Below are 15049 nucleotides of genomic sequence, written 5' to 3'. Positions count from 1 at the left end.
TACCACCAAAATTTAGTTTTAGCCCCAGATTTTACATTTTTCACACTGGGAAACGGGTAAAAATGTACAGTACTGCTTAGCCACACAGCGAGACTTGGGATTGACAGAGCGCTAGTTTCCTCCTGGTGCACAGATTTTGCTAGAATAGTTTGCGGACTCCATACACAAATCCCCTAAGTGCTAAAAGAGCAGAATTCCCCCCTCTAGTGACCCCATCTTGGAAATTATACCAATTTAGGCCTTTATTTACAAGTGTATTGAAGATTTTGACTCCATGGGTATATTTCTAGAAACAAGCAGCAGTGGATGTTGCTGAGTGAAAATTGCAAAGTGCCATTGTAGTGCCCAGTATGTTGCAGTTACCAATAGGTTGTAGTCACCAGTACATTGCAGTGTACAACATTGTATGTTGTGATGGCCAGTTCTTGCTTCTGGAGACATGCACCTGTAAATTTGATTGGCTGTCATCGCTACAGAAATGCAAAACATGCGGAAGCTACCGCTTTTTTCGCTTTGTAAGATGCACTTTTTTTCCCTCAAAGATGGGGGGAAAATGGGGGGTGCATCTTACAAAGTGGACATGCCTTACCGATACTGTGGGTGTAGGCCGCAGGCTGGGATGAGGGGGGCATGCAGGTGTCTCCGAGTGCCCGTCGGTTGCTGGCCAGTGCTGCGGGTGTCTCTGGTGCTCAGCGGTGCTGCGTGGGTGTCCGGCGCTGCCCAGGGCTCCGCTGACATTTTGCAACAGGCCAGAGCCCCGGTAATTCCAGGGTACCCTGTGCGTGTGCAGTGAACTCCGGAAATATGGCCGCTGCAGGGGGCGGCACATGCATAGATGGTGATCTTGGGACCAAGATCTCGAGAGATGAGACACCCATGCAGCACCGATAGGCACTGGAGACACCCGACAGCAGCACCGGACATGCACCAGCACTGGACATGCACCAGCACAAGACCCCCGCACCAGCACGCCACACATCGGAACCCCCCTCATTCTACCCTGCGGCCTACAGCATCACCCCACTCCTGCCTCCTCCAGCAGTGAACCTGGGACCCCGCTTCACCGATCCACCACCCCCGGTAAGCAATAAGAAGTGTGGATTATATGAAGCATCACCATTTTATTAAAAAATATTTTTTTCTTATTTTTCTTCTCAAAATTTGGGGTGCGTCATATAATCCGGAGCGTCTTATAATCCGAAAAATATGGTAAATGTGGTTTAGGCACACAGGGTCTCAGAAGGGAGGGGGACATTTGGATTTGGGAGAGCAGAATTTTCTGAATTTCTTTTGGGGGCGAGGAGTTATGGCGCTTTTCAAGAGCCTTTGTACTACCAGTATTGTGGAAGCCCCCTAAACTTCCATTAACAGATGACGATCCTGAGTGGGAACTTGCTTTTTTTGTGGATTGAATTGAAGCTTTTAATTGGGAACATTTTACATAATGTTTGGGATCACATTTTTACGACGCTTTATGGTAAGCATATCGGGGTTTCCATCTAAAGTGACGTGATTCAGATTAAATCCCCCACGGTATCCATTCACTATAATGCGGTAGCAGAGTTATTCTGGACTCCATCTGGCCTCTCATCAGCATTGACCTTTTTTTCTGAGGTAGCGGACCATGCTTTTATGCATGTCTAAATAGAAAGCCAGACACTGCTGGATCATAGGTGACCAGACGGTGTCCACAGTGCATCCATCTGCCTCATTATAGAGAATCTTCTGCCGGGGTTCCTTCTGAATCACATATTTCAGAGATTTACATGGAAACCCCGATGTAAGCGCTCAGCGTAGAGTGCAGGATAAATGTGACCCGAGCCTTACTGCAATCTTTGGGAGGCAGAATGAACAAATCAAAAGCAGGTGAAGACTTGGTTTTATATTTTTTTGCACCGTTCTTCGTGCAGTATAAGTGATTATATTACTTCATTGTTTGGGTCGATGCAATTTCAAAGATACCAGATTTCTAGCTTTTTTTTTTTTTATCTTTGGCTGCTGTCACACACATTAAAAAACGTTTTCTATTGCAAGTTTTTGCATTGCCATATTTGGACAGCTACAATTTTTCCATATGTTGGCTGAGAGAGTCATGTGAGTGTTTTTTTTGTTGGAAGAGTTGATGTTTTTATTAGTACCATTTTTGGGCACATGACATGTTTTGATCGCTTTCGATTCTGATTTTTGGAAGAACAAAAATCAGCAATTCAGGAACTTTTTGTATGTCGTTCCGCTTGTGGTAAAATTGATAAGGCTGTTTTATTCTTCAGGTCAGTACGATTTTTTTTAATGTTTTGGCACTTTTACACAAAAACTATTTTATAAAAAAAATAATTATTTTTGCATTGCTTTATTTTGAGATCTACTGTATAACTTTTTTACTTTTCTGCTGATGGAGCTGTATGGCAGCTTGATTTTTGCAGAACAAGATGACATACATTCAGACATACATTTACATCGACATTTAATTGCATTTTATTACACCTTTTTGTTCAATGGTATGATGATAATTTTTTGACTAGTTTTTTTTATAACTGTGTTCACTGAATGTGTTAACTAGTGGGACAGGTTTATAGGTTGGGTCATCCCGGATGCCGGTATACCAAATATGAGTACTTTTTTTCTACATAAATTAATGCATTTATTGGATTAATATTTTAGGTGTTTTTTTGTTCTTTATTTTGTGATTTAAAAAAAATAATTTTTTGCAATTTTAATTAACTTTTTATAACTTTTTTTACATTGTCCCAGGATGGAACATCAACTTCATACTGACAAATCGGCGATTTAATTCTCTGCAATAGCTTCTGTATTACAGAGCATTAGATCAGCTTCTGCCATGCAGGGAGGAGGCATGTCCCTGGGTGACTCCGTGGCCATCTTTCGGCCCAGGGTCACCATGGAAGCCATCGGCATAACAATCGCGTTGGGCCAATGGAAGCACAGAGGGAGCTCCCTCCATCTGCAATGCCCCACGATGTCGCTGTCACTATTGACAGCGACATCAGAGGGGTTAAACACCCGTCATTGGTGCTAGCACCGATCATGGGCATTGCTGCAGGGTGTCAGCTCAGATACAGCTCAGCTCTCATTGCACAAGTCTATATACTTCTCTTTGCGGGAAAATATCTCCCGCAGAGCAGTGTATATGGCGTATGTCGAGAAGGGGTTAAAGATAGTTTTCTAATAAAGTATTCTTCAATACATACATGCATACATAGGTTGAAATATGTCAATGAGATATATAATCATTGCTTTGCGTGTGTATCTTATTGTACATGTATTTAAGTTATAAATGAATTGTGAAAAGAAAAAATAGTGTAGGTTCTCCCTGAAATTTTAATAGCCAGCTGAGGGAAAGCCGACAGCTGAGGCAGATGTTTATAGCCTGGGAAGGGAGTAAAAAACACAGAGCTTCCCAGGCTATTAATATCAGCTCACAAGTATATACTGTATATACTCATGTATAAGCCAAGATTTTCAGCACTTTTTTTGTGCTGAAAACGATCCCCCCCTTGGTTTATACATGAGTCATTGTCCATAAAGCCAGCGGGGAGGGGGAGGGGAGCGGTGGAGCAGCAGCAGGAGCTGGCAGCTATGACATCATACTCACCCTCCTTGCGCCGTAGCTGAACGTCCCTGCAACTCCATCATCCCAGTGCGGAAGCGCTTCCTCTGCTATGCGGTCACGTGCTACCGCTGATGTGCTACCGCTCATTAAGGTAATGAATATGCACGCGTATCTACTCCCATAGGCGTGGAGCACATATTCATTACCTTAATGAGCAGTACCACGTGACCGCTCAGCACAGGAAGAGCTGCCGCATCAGGACAACAGAGATGCAGGGACGTACAGCGATGGCGTGAGGAGAGGGAGTATGACGGGGAGGACGGGGGAGCCGAGCTGAGCCGAGCCATGCATACAAGGATGGGATAGGGCAGCCCAGCCATTCATGCAAGGATGGGATGGGGAGCCTAGCTATGCATACAATGATGGTATGGGGGGAGTCGAGCCATGCATACAAGATGGGATGGGGGACCCATGCACACAAGGGGACCGGAGGAGTCATGCATACAACAAGGGGAGCCACACGGAGCAGGACAGGATAAGGGAGCCACACATAGCAGGACAGGGATGAGGGGACAATACATACCCGGCTTATACTCGAGTCAATAAGCTTACCCAGTTTTCTGTGGCAAAATTAGGTGCCTTGGCTTATACTCGGGGTGGCTTATACTCGAGTTTATACGGTACTTAGCCTTCACTGCTAATAAAAAGGGGGACCCTACCCCTCAAAAAAGACAAAGGGCCCCCATAATTCATAACCAGCAAAAGCTATGCAGACAGCTGCAGGCTGATATTAATAGGCTAGGAAGGAGCCATGGATATTGGCCCCATCCGAGACTAAAAACATCAGCTCTCAGCCACCTCAGAAATAGCGCATTCATAAGATTCGCCAATTCTGGCTCTTAGCCTCCACTCTTCCCACTTTTCCTGGTGCAGGGGCAAGTGGGGTAATAGTATTGGTGATGAAGTCATTTTTGTATTAGCAGCTGACATCAAACCCAGTGGTTAGTAATGGAGAGGTATCTATAAGACGCCCCCATTACTAACCCCATAGTCAAATTGTAAAAATACACAGCTTGAGTCCTTTATTTAAAATAAAAACTCTTACAATCTTATGGATGCGCCATTTCTGGGGTGGCTAAGAGATAATATCCTAGCCTATTAATATCAGCCCAAAGCTGTCTGCCTAGCTTTTGCTATTTATTAATTAAAGGTGGGCCCCACGTCTTTTTTTGGTGGGGTCTCCCATTTTAATAACCAGTAAAGGCTAAGTAAACAGCTGTTTGCTGATATTAATAAGCTGAGAAGCTCCATGTTAATTACCCCCTTCCCAGGCTATAAACATCTGCCCCCCGCTATCGGCTTTACCTCTGCTGGTTATTAAAATTTGGGGGGGCCCCATACCATTTTTTTTTTAATTATTAAACTATTAGCTAAATACATGAACATTAAACTACACACACACTATATATATGTCGCTGACATTTTTCTATCTATTTATTCTATGTGTACTGTATATCTATTCTACTCTGTTCTGACAGGTCACAGTGAATTTATTACACTCAGCTGATGAAATGTCAGGTTTTCTAGGAGATGTGCGGCACAAGCATGGTTGGTGTGCCATGCAATTTTTTTTTCTCGCAACCATTGACGTGAAATGGTGAGTCTCTTCTGATATACGTGGCCAATCACAGCACATTGCGATTTTTTTTCTCAGGCTAATCTGAGCTGAGAAAACAAATTGCAAATGAGCAGGGAATCATTGAATAACTTTAGCCAGAGCAAAATCCAATCCTTTTATTGTTTTGCACTGTTTTTTCATGCAGATGAGTATGAGCCACCAATGTTGATCTTGGAAAGGGCTCATGCACATGATCAACTTCCTCGTAAGAGTGCTATGCGTGGTTTTAATGGATAGAGCCTGTACCTATGATATTCTATGTGGCTGTGCACATGTCTGATTTTACCTCGGACCTAGTGGTCCACGGAAAAGATTAGAGACATGTCCTTGATTTGAGTGTCAGATCATTAATTGGCAATGCAAGTCAATGAGTTTGTCAAAAAAATCAGATAGTACTAGGATGACGTCCAAGTGTAGTCTGATTTTTGCAGACTGACAGGATTGAGAGAGTGGAGAATTTTTTTTTCTCTCCATTTCCAAGAAAAACTGATGCCCCTCTGATCAAACTCTGATCAAAATAATCAGACCGGTTTTCTTGGATGTGGAGAAAACGGTTGTGTGACTCTACCCTAAAAGCATGCCGTACATTTGTCAAACACATGGTACAAAAGACAGTCTCATTGCAGATCTATTGCTCAAAGGTCCATGTACTTATGGGGTTGGCTCTTTTTACATAATACTTTATGTAATATCTCACAAGGAATCAAAATATCATAAGAGATGATTTCTCTCACATCTCTGTATAAGGTTGTTTTGAAAACATGATCAACGTGGGTTGTTGAATTCTGCAAGACGTAGTTAGAATTAGGCTGTTGTCCCGCTTGCAACTGCAATTTGAGAAATTCTCGCGAGTATCTTGCCTCAATACCTGGCACTGCCGCCGCCGCTGCGACTTGGGCATTATTTTTTGAGCACGCCAAAAATACTCGATTAGGACACCTTACCCGAGCATGGTCGCTCATCGCTAAAGATAACTTCTGCTGCAAGAGACTGCACTCGGTTCTCACTTGTAAGAACACCAAGCTCGGAACTGGCACAACATAGTAAGTCTGAAGAAGGGGTACACATCCCAAAATGTGTTAGGAAAAAAGAATCAACTTAAGGCCGGGATCACACATGCGAGAAATACGTCCGAGTCTCGCATGGTAATACCCGGCATTGCCGCCGTGACTCAGGAGCGGAGTGTCGGCCACATAGCAATACATGGAGCCGCACGCTCCGCTCCTGAGTGACGGTGGCAATGCCGGGTATTATCATGCGTGACATATTTCTCGCATGCGTGATCCCGGCCTAATTCTCATCATCCATGTGTGATTTTTTTCTTATCTGAGCTGGGAGTGAGGCCACATTGACATTATTTTTTCTTCTTGTACCAATTCACACGTTGGTGATACTGACATTAGCATGTGGACCACAACATTGTGTGCATGAATAAATCAGGATGAGAGGACACAAAGTATAGATTAACCCATGGCAACTATTTCTGCATCATTAAGTATTATCTGTGGGTTTTCCGCAGTCACTGATAATTACTAAACAGTTAAATGACAGCCTTTCTCCAGTATCTAGTAATGCCCCGTTCACACAAGCCGCAGTGCCACGTTCATGCACATTGTTTAGAAAGAGTACGGTATCCTGTTAGCATTCCAAAGTGAAATCTACTCATACATTAGCCTCCAATGATTTCCTGAAAAAGCATATGGAAGCAATAGCGTGTTTCTGCAGTCACCCAAGCCGAAGATATATTAGCGGGGAGTAAGCAAAAAAAAAAAAAGCTGGAGGCGATATGCTGGCCATCTAGGAAAAACTAAATATATATATTCAGCACATCAATTGTTCACTTAATTCATTATATTATGTATGCTTATAATAATATCATTCTCCCGGAAGTCCAGAAGTTTGCATAATGCAAAAAAAAAATTAAAACAATAAAATATTATGTATACAAGAAATGCAACTCCACAACACCATCCCATAGGTAGGTGATATTATGCACAGAGCTCCACTATGGGTCTGAAACCTTTTTTTATGGCTTACAGGTTACATCCAACATCATGTATTAAAATGCTGCGTCCAAACTTGACTGATTTTTTTGAAACACATGTTTACAATTATTCTTATTCTGCTTGTACTTTCACAATGTTGGAGCAATAGCGCCCCCTGCCTATCGAAACAGGAACGTTGGGTTTGCATTCAGATTTCAGACTGATGGGTTTTGTGCTTCAGCTGCAGTAAATGCAATTCTTCATAGTGATTGGAATCAGGGTCGTAACGATAATTAGTGAAGGGCTGGAATCGCACCTTGGCCCTGGAGCCTTGAGGGACCCAAAAGCCCATTTCGATAAAAAAAAAAAAAAAGACTTAGAGACTTGCAATAATTTGGGGCAGCATTGGAGCTGTAAGTGATGCCACTGATAGGAGTTGTAAGGCCACGTTCATACGTTCAGTATTTGGTCAGTATTTTAAATCCGTATCAAAACCAGGAGTGGAACAATCCGAGGAAAAGTATAATAGAAACATATGCACCACTTCTGTATTTATCACAAATACTGATGTAAAATACTGACCAAATACTGAGCGTGTGAACGTGGCCTAATAGACTCACTTCGATCATAAATGCAAGGCCACGTTCACATGTTTGGTATGTGGTCAGTATTTTACATCAGTATTTGTAGCCAAAACCAAGAACGGGTGATAAATCTAGAAGTGGTGCATATGTTTCTATTATAATTTTCCTCGGATTGTTCCTCTCATGATTTTGGCTGAGGAATACTGATGTAAAATACTGACCAAATACTGCTAGTGTGAAAATAGCCTAAATAGTTATCAGTTTTTATAGACTTTTTTTTTTTCTTTTCCATCATTTTTTTTTGCTATACCTTATCATCACATACTACAAAAAGTAACAAGATTGAGTTTTAACCCTTTGCGGGGGCCGCACCGCCATTGTTTATGGTAAAGCCCCTCCATCCACATAGTACTAAGAGCAGCTTGTTTATAGCAAGGCTTTTTGTAAAGGGACGTGTTTGTGTAGGAAAGTCAGCTAGTCTACAGGGGGAGTAACTTTTTTGTATAAAGAGGAGGTCTTGCTTTTCTGACATCTCTCAGGATGATTTTTTTTTTTTTTTTTTTGAAGGATGGGCTATAGCATTGGATCAATTGCAAGACTCTAAACTCCAGTCTATTACAGTGCAATCTAGAGGAAGGTGATCCACAGGATTCTCGGGATTATACTTATTTTATGCCCAGTAGATTTCATATTGACATACATCATATACTGAAAAGGTAAGGTAGCTTTTTATAAATCTGCACACATTCTAATCATACAGTTTGCATGAAAGCTATTTCTCTTCTGCAGTCATACATTTCCTAGACATGACACAATTCACTCCAGGGGTTGTTAGCTTGGAACCTTATAATTGACCTACAGCTTTATAGCTAAGTTGTTAACCTTCTGAGGTTCTGACATTAGGTAGAACAATGGGTTAACCTCCTTGCCCCTTTACCAAGTGGAAAGTTTAAGACACAAAGGACCAGAAAAAGGCTTTTTTTTCAGTCTAACTTTGGATCTGCTACTTGGAATGGCTGATGGCTGATGCTGCTGAGATGCCTACAGAAAGTCTACTGTGCAAGGATATCATCTTACTAGGATCCTCTGGATGTACAATGATGAGCAATTGCCTTGCTGGAGCTAAGAAGATGATTTCATGCTGGTGAAGGTCTCAGGAAGGACTACATCTGCCTGGGGGTCCTGTGGATGGTTCTTCTTTAAGGCTTGCATGCACATTCTACTTTGGGGCATAAGCGATTTGCGGCTAATGATAACCACATTGTGAAGGGAATGCTCCATGCATAGTTTTTGGAACGTGGATTTCTGGAATTCAGAACTGGATTGCAAACTTTATTTTTTTTTAGTATTTTGAGGATTGTTCCCAACTTTTTCTTAATATCTCTTGTAAACCATACATCAGGGAAAGCACCAACTATTAGGGGACATAGCAGCCTTATGGGATTCTGTGGTGATCTCCCATCAAAGACCTAAGGTAAGACTGTTCCATTCTGCTTCACCATGGAAAGATATTCCTTTTGTAAAGTTTCCATCCAGATCTCCTCCCAATGATTGTGACTTTTCTTCTTTGCGCCCTTGTACTTTGTGGTCTCCAACCACCATTTGTTTGCATCTTCTTGCCATGTTTATTCTTTTTACAACAATTAGAGGACTTGAAAGGAATTATCTGGTGCATGTATGGTATTTTCAGATCCCACCAGAAGCCGTTAACTACAACCTCCATTTTTTTGTCCACATTGGGAATCTTTGGTTGCCATCTCCTTTTATCCTGGAGATCATTAATCCTATGCAATGGTGGAGGATGGCAGTTTACATGCAAGCAGTAATGAGGTGGCTGATCTGTGGGGAAGGTTTACCAATGGATCAGGCTTTTACAATTGTGCTCGGTTTGGCAGGAACCCTATAGAAATGGGCCAGGCTAGTTGGCTGGTGTACGCTATGCAGAACATTGTTGGATGCTCCTTCTGTAGGTCAACATCCAAGTAAGGCTGCCATCACACGTTGAGTATTTGGTCAGTATTTTACCTCAGTATTTGTAAGCCAAAACCAGGAGCGTGTGATAAATACAGAAGTGGTGCATAGGTCTCTGTTATACTTTTCCTCTAATTGTTCCACTTCTGGTTTTGGCTTACAAATACTGATGTAAAATACTGACCAAATACTGCTAGTGTGACGGCAGCCTAACACTGTGATATTTCATGTAAAGTCCACCAGAGCTAAGAACTTGGAAAGTTGGTGGATCCAGAATATTGTCCTTTTAAGAGAAAATAAAGATTATAATGCACTGTTAATAACTAGTCTTCAAAGCTTATTATGGAGATTTGTTTGGGGGTTGGTAATGGTCAATGATGTATCTTCTAGGCTGAAGACCCAAAACTTTCCCTGGAAGAAAAGTCCATAGATGTCATGTTGTCATCACTTTGGTGACTCCTATTACCTACATCTATTCTCAGCCTAATCTAGAGCTACCCTGTCTATTCCATTACTCCCAGAGAAGAGGGATAGATAAGATAAGAACATTTTAGGAGCCTCCTTGAGTTCTATATAAAGGTTCCAACAAGAAACAGAACATCTGTCTTCAGCTGAGCCCTCTTATGGGACTGTGAGCAGCAGGACACTGCTGCCATTCACACCTCTTCCTCCAGATCTATACATTGCTGTGCTGCCTGTGCAGAGTTGTAGGAGAGCTGAGTTTATCACATCCCCCTGCATTTGCTCCAGTTTTACATGACAATGCCGCATTACCATAAGTAACATTACCATAAGTGACTTTTCACCCATCACATACTATGTGAAACAAATTAAGCTCTGCTCCATCTGGATATGTGTATTGTGCCCAGACACTGGGGATGGAATTAGATGAGATGGATAAGACCCTAATTTATTTGGGTGGTCCCTATTAAGTCACAATAATTGGCTGATATTGGACTACATCTAGCAAATTTATAGAAAGAAGTAAAATGGGACCAGAAATACTGGAACAACTGGTTTCATTATCTACCTTTTTGGCGGAGAGGGGTAGAATGGAGTACTCAGATTTTGGATAACATTAAATATGGAGTCATTTAGAACCATGAGGATGATGGAAGATGATGGATGAAAGGCAGGGAAATCAGTTTATTCAGTATTTTTTTCTGGCAGGGATAATACAATACTTACATATGATTGTATCAGGGTGAAATAGGATTTATATGGCCACTGATAATAATAATAATCCTGAACTGGTGCAATCCATAAAATCACTACAATATTAGATGTTTTTGGGGAAACTTTTTGGGGTGTCGCTGATGGAAACTTCTGTGCGTAAACAAATTGATGGCATTAAAGTTGGCTCTGGACATTGCAGCAGACTGATCTAGAAGGAGACGCCAGATCTGGGGTATGGAAAACATTATGAGAGGGTCCAATTTACTCCCCCTGCTTCCAGATGTGCCACACTGCGGAGGGGGAGGGGGATGCCTGCGCCTGGACTGGCTCTACTTACATTTTGGGTACTCCAGAAAGGGAGGTGGGGAATAGTTCTTGTTTATAGTCCAAGGTGTTTGGAACATTTTATTCCAGGAAATTACCTATTCTACAGAACAGCGGGTAACATTCTCAACTTAGTTTATTTATTTAGCTTTTTTTTTGTTATACCTTGTTGGTAATAACTATAAGAACAATTGAATGAAATGGATAATGATGGACATTTTGGCTCCAGTTGAGATATACAGTAGTTCTTGAGAGAGGGGGGGTGAATAAGAAAAACAAATTACCCAACACAGTTGTGTGGGCAGCTAACACAATGATAAAGTGAGGCACAGCTATAAGTCAGGGTGGTGCCTGGCGGATGTGCTGGATAACACTGGAGCCAGAGCACAAAAGTTCCCTGGAGAGAACTCTGCGCTAACTTTAACACCCTGCTGATAGCATCTTACGCAGGGTTATGCCGCCACCTAGTGGTCATGAAGGTGAAGTTTACCTTCTTTGCACAGCAGGTAGTTTTTATTTATTTTTTTAATTCTATTTTCCGTTGTTTTTACATATGTATTATAGTCACCTATTACTAGGATTTATTTATATCATCTGAAGATATTATATATGGTTTATGTGACATTTTATAAATATTATCTTATTTTATATGTAATTGTTTTTATTTACTTATACATTTTTCCATATTTTTCAATTTATTCCAAACACTTATTTCTACTTGTTGCTACAGGTTTTTTGTTTTTGTGCCCTTTTATTCATTCTATAGTAATGGTTCTTGTAGGGTATTTTGTAGCATTCCCAAGTGAGTAATTTACAAAAATCTAATAATTCTTGGGTTGGAAGCTTGGGCTCAGGACCCTCACACATTTGGTACCTGTTGAACTATATGTTAGGCCGGTTTCACACGTCAGTGGCTCCGGTACGTGAGGTGACAGTTTCCTCACGTGCCGGAGACACTGACTCACGTAGACACATTAAAATCAACGTGTCTCTGCACATGTCAGCGTGTTTTCACGGACCGTGTGCCCGTTTGAAAAACACGGAGACGTGTCAGTGTTCGTGGGAGCGCACGGATCACACGGACCCATTAAAGTCAATGGGTCCGTGTAAACACGTACCGCACACGGATGCTGTCCGTGTGCCATCCGTGTGCGTTTTTCCTGTCATAGGGTTAAAATTGTAAAAATTGTTGCACTACACGGACACACGTACAGCACACGGACCCTAAAAACATACTAACGGACATCACAGGGATCCCACACGGATGGCCTACGTGAGCACACGGACACGGATAACTCCGGTACCGGAATTATCTGGACGCGTGAGACTGGCCTAAGGGCTTATTCACCCCTCAGTATTTTGCATCCCTGTTTGTATGCCAAAACCAGAATTATAACTTAAAGAGAAAAATTATAATTGAAATATTGACACCTGCTCTGCGTTTTGGAGACACTCCTGGTTTTGGGATACAAATACTGATGTGTGAATACAGCCTTACGCTAATGTCTTTATTATCTGTACATGTCACCTCTACGTTGTTTTGGGGGAATATGTTGGCGCTATAGAAATAATAATTATTATTAATTAAAGTGGGAACCTGAAATCGTTACATGGCGCTGACCTGATTTATTAGGGGTCCGCTGACTTCAGCTCAGAGCAGCCTGGCAGTAAACAGACACCTGGAGAATGAATCCGGATTCCTCATGTTTTCTCAGCTGGGAGAAGCTTCAAGCAGCAGGACAATGTCCAGTTCTTTACTGCCTCTGCTCAATCCATTTATTTTGTAGCCGCAAGTCCCAGGTGACCGTTAAGTTCTGATTTGGGGTCAAATCCTTTTTTTTTTTTTTTTTCCATGGTGTTCATAAATTAAGGATACAACCGTTACACGTGTAAAATTGGCTTCAAGTGGATGTTTGGCTTTTCGTCCAATTAATCAAACTGATGGGAAACGTATCAGATTGCATCAATTCTTTTCAGTATTCTGTAAATCTGCAGATTTCTATATGTAGCTTTATCAGGAGTGTCTGTGTGTTCTCTCCGTATACAAAAGTCACAGCGTACGGAGAGCGCAGGGACCAACGCCAGCCAATCATGTAGTCAAGGTAGTTCAGACATCTGTGCTTTGAGTGTGCACCATCTGTGATTTTCAGGGATTCATCACATACCTTTTCGGTTAGGGTCACATGACCGGTTTTCTCAGCCAAGAAAATTGGGCCAATTATGCTAATCATACTCTGATCAGACTAGTGTGGAAAAAAAAAAAAGTGTCTCCACCTTCTCCATTCAGTAAGTTCATGAAAATCGGACCCCACTCGGATGCCCCACGTACCCATAGACTTGAATGGTCGAGTGCGATCCGAGAATCGGAGGTAGATCGCGCATGCTGCGACATGTACGGCCTCATTGAATAACATGGGGGACGAGTGCTATCCATCAAAACAACGCATTGCACTCGTCTGATTTTTATACTTGAACCATTATACCCTATGGGGCTGTTTATAAGTCAGTGAATATTGCAGACAGATGTCCCTGCAGAAGTCATGGAGATCTGTTTTTTTTACCAGCATCACGGATGAGAAGTGTCATTACAAGTCTGTGAAAGTCATGGAGGGCGCACGGACGCCATCAGTGCAGAGTCTGCGCGCTGCCTGTAATTTAATGTGTAGGAAAAGATTTGCAATTCTTTTATTTTTTCATATATGAAAATCACTGATGAAACGCTGATGGTGAAAACTGACCCGGACCAAACATTTAGAAAACCGCCATCCAAACACTGACGACACTCGTACCATTTTTTATTTTTTTGCACAAATTTGTTCCACTTTACCAATCAGACTTGTCCAATACACTCGGTGTGTTTAAAAAAAAAAAATGCTAGATATATATGGACACCATCCGTATGGTATCCGTTTTTTACAGATCCATTGCAATTAATACCATAGAAAACAGGATTTAAACTTTTAATGGATGACATCTGTAAAAATGGACACAAGGATGACATACTGATGGCATATAGATATATGGATGAAAAATCATTATTTTTTTTTTTCTGGATGATTTCCATATGCTCGTCTAAACCCAACCTAAAATAGATGTCGTGAGTGGTGACCGCTAATCATTACCACCATGTATCTGTCCATATATCCCATGTTATATCTAAACTCTCCCTACACTACCACTATCATTGGTGATTGGGCATATATCCGTCTGGCATATGTCGGTATACTCATGCATTACCCATATTGAAAGGTGCATCCGATTTCATAGTTACCACCGCTAATTGCATAATTACATATTTTTTAGGGATTTTATTTACAGTTTGAGTAAACGGCAAACGTCGGGAAATATATAAAAACATAAAGCACAAATATGGCATAAAATAGATTATTCTGGGCACACAGCTCTGAACTAAATAATAGAAGTGTGCCTCTGCTTCCATTTTTAGGTGGTAAAACATCAATAAAACACAAATATAATCCCCCAATGTCGGCCCTGGGATAACAGAAATGTCCAAACTGCTTACTAAAATGTAATAGTGAGATTGATTCTGTCATAGAAAACCATTGTAGTCTTGGATTTATGTTTTTTTTTTTCTAAAAATGGATTTCACATTCATGTTTTTTTCTTTAATATATTGTTGCTACAATGCTAAAAACCCCAGTGCAGAGATTCCATTTAGATTTTTTTTTAAAACATTTTTGTTTTCTTTTTTCCAATGCGGATTGATTTTCTTTTTCTGCTAAAGAAACAAACACATGTC

The 15049-nt window shown here is 41.3% G+C and overlaps 1 protein-coding gene across 1 annotated transcript in view; it reads left to right on the top strand.

Moving 5' to 3' along the window:
* The first annotated feature begins 8425 nt into the window (after positions 1-8425).
* PDGFRA (platelet derived growth factor receptor alpha) overlaps positions 8426-15049 on the top strand; it is a 31875-nt gene continuing 25251 nt past the window's right edge. The window contains exon 1 of the mRNA XM_069744468.1: positions 8426-8534. The gene's annotated coding sequence lies outside the window, so the exon portion shown is untranslated. The remainder of the gene's footprint in view (positions 8535-15049) is intronic.

The sequence above is a fragment of the Ranitomeya imitator genome, chromosome 1 (assembly GCF_032444005.1).
Source record: "Ranitomeya imitator isolate aRanImi1 chromosome 1, aRanImi1.pri, whole genome shotgun sequence".
Taxonomy (NCBI): Eukaryota; Metazoa; Chordata; class Amphibia; order Anura; family Dendrobatidae; genus Ranitomeya; species Ranitomeya imitator.
Note: the sequence above shows the minus strand (reverse complement) of the source record. Positions and strands in the feature narration are given on the sequence as shown.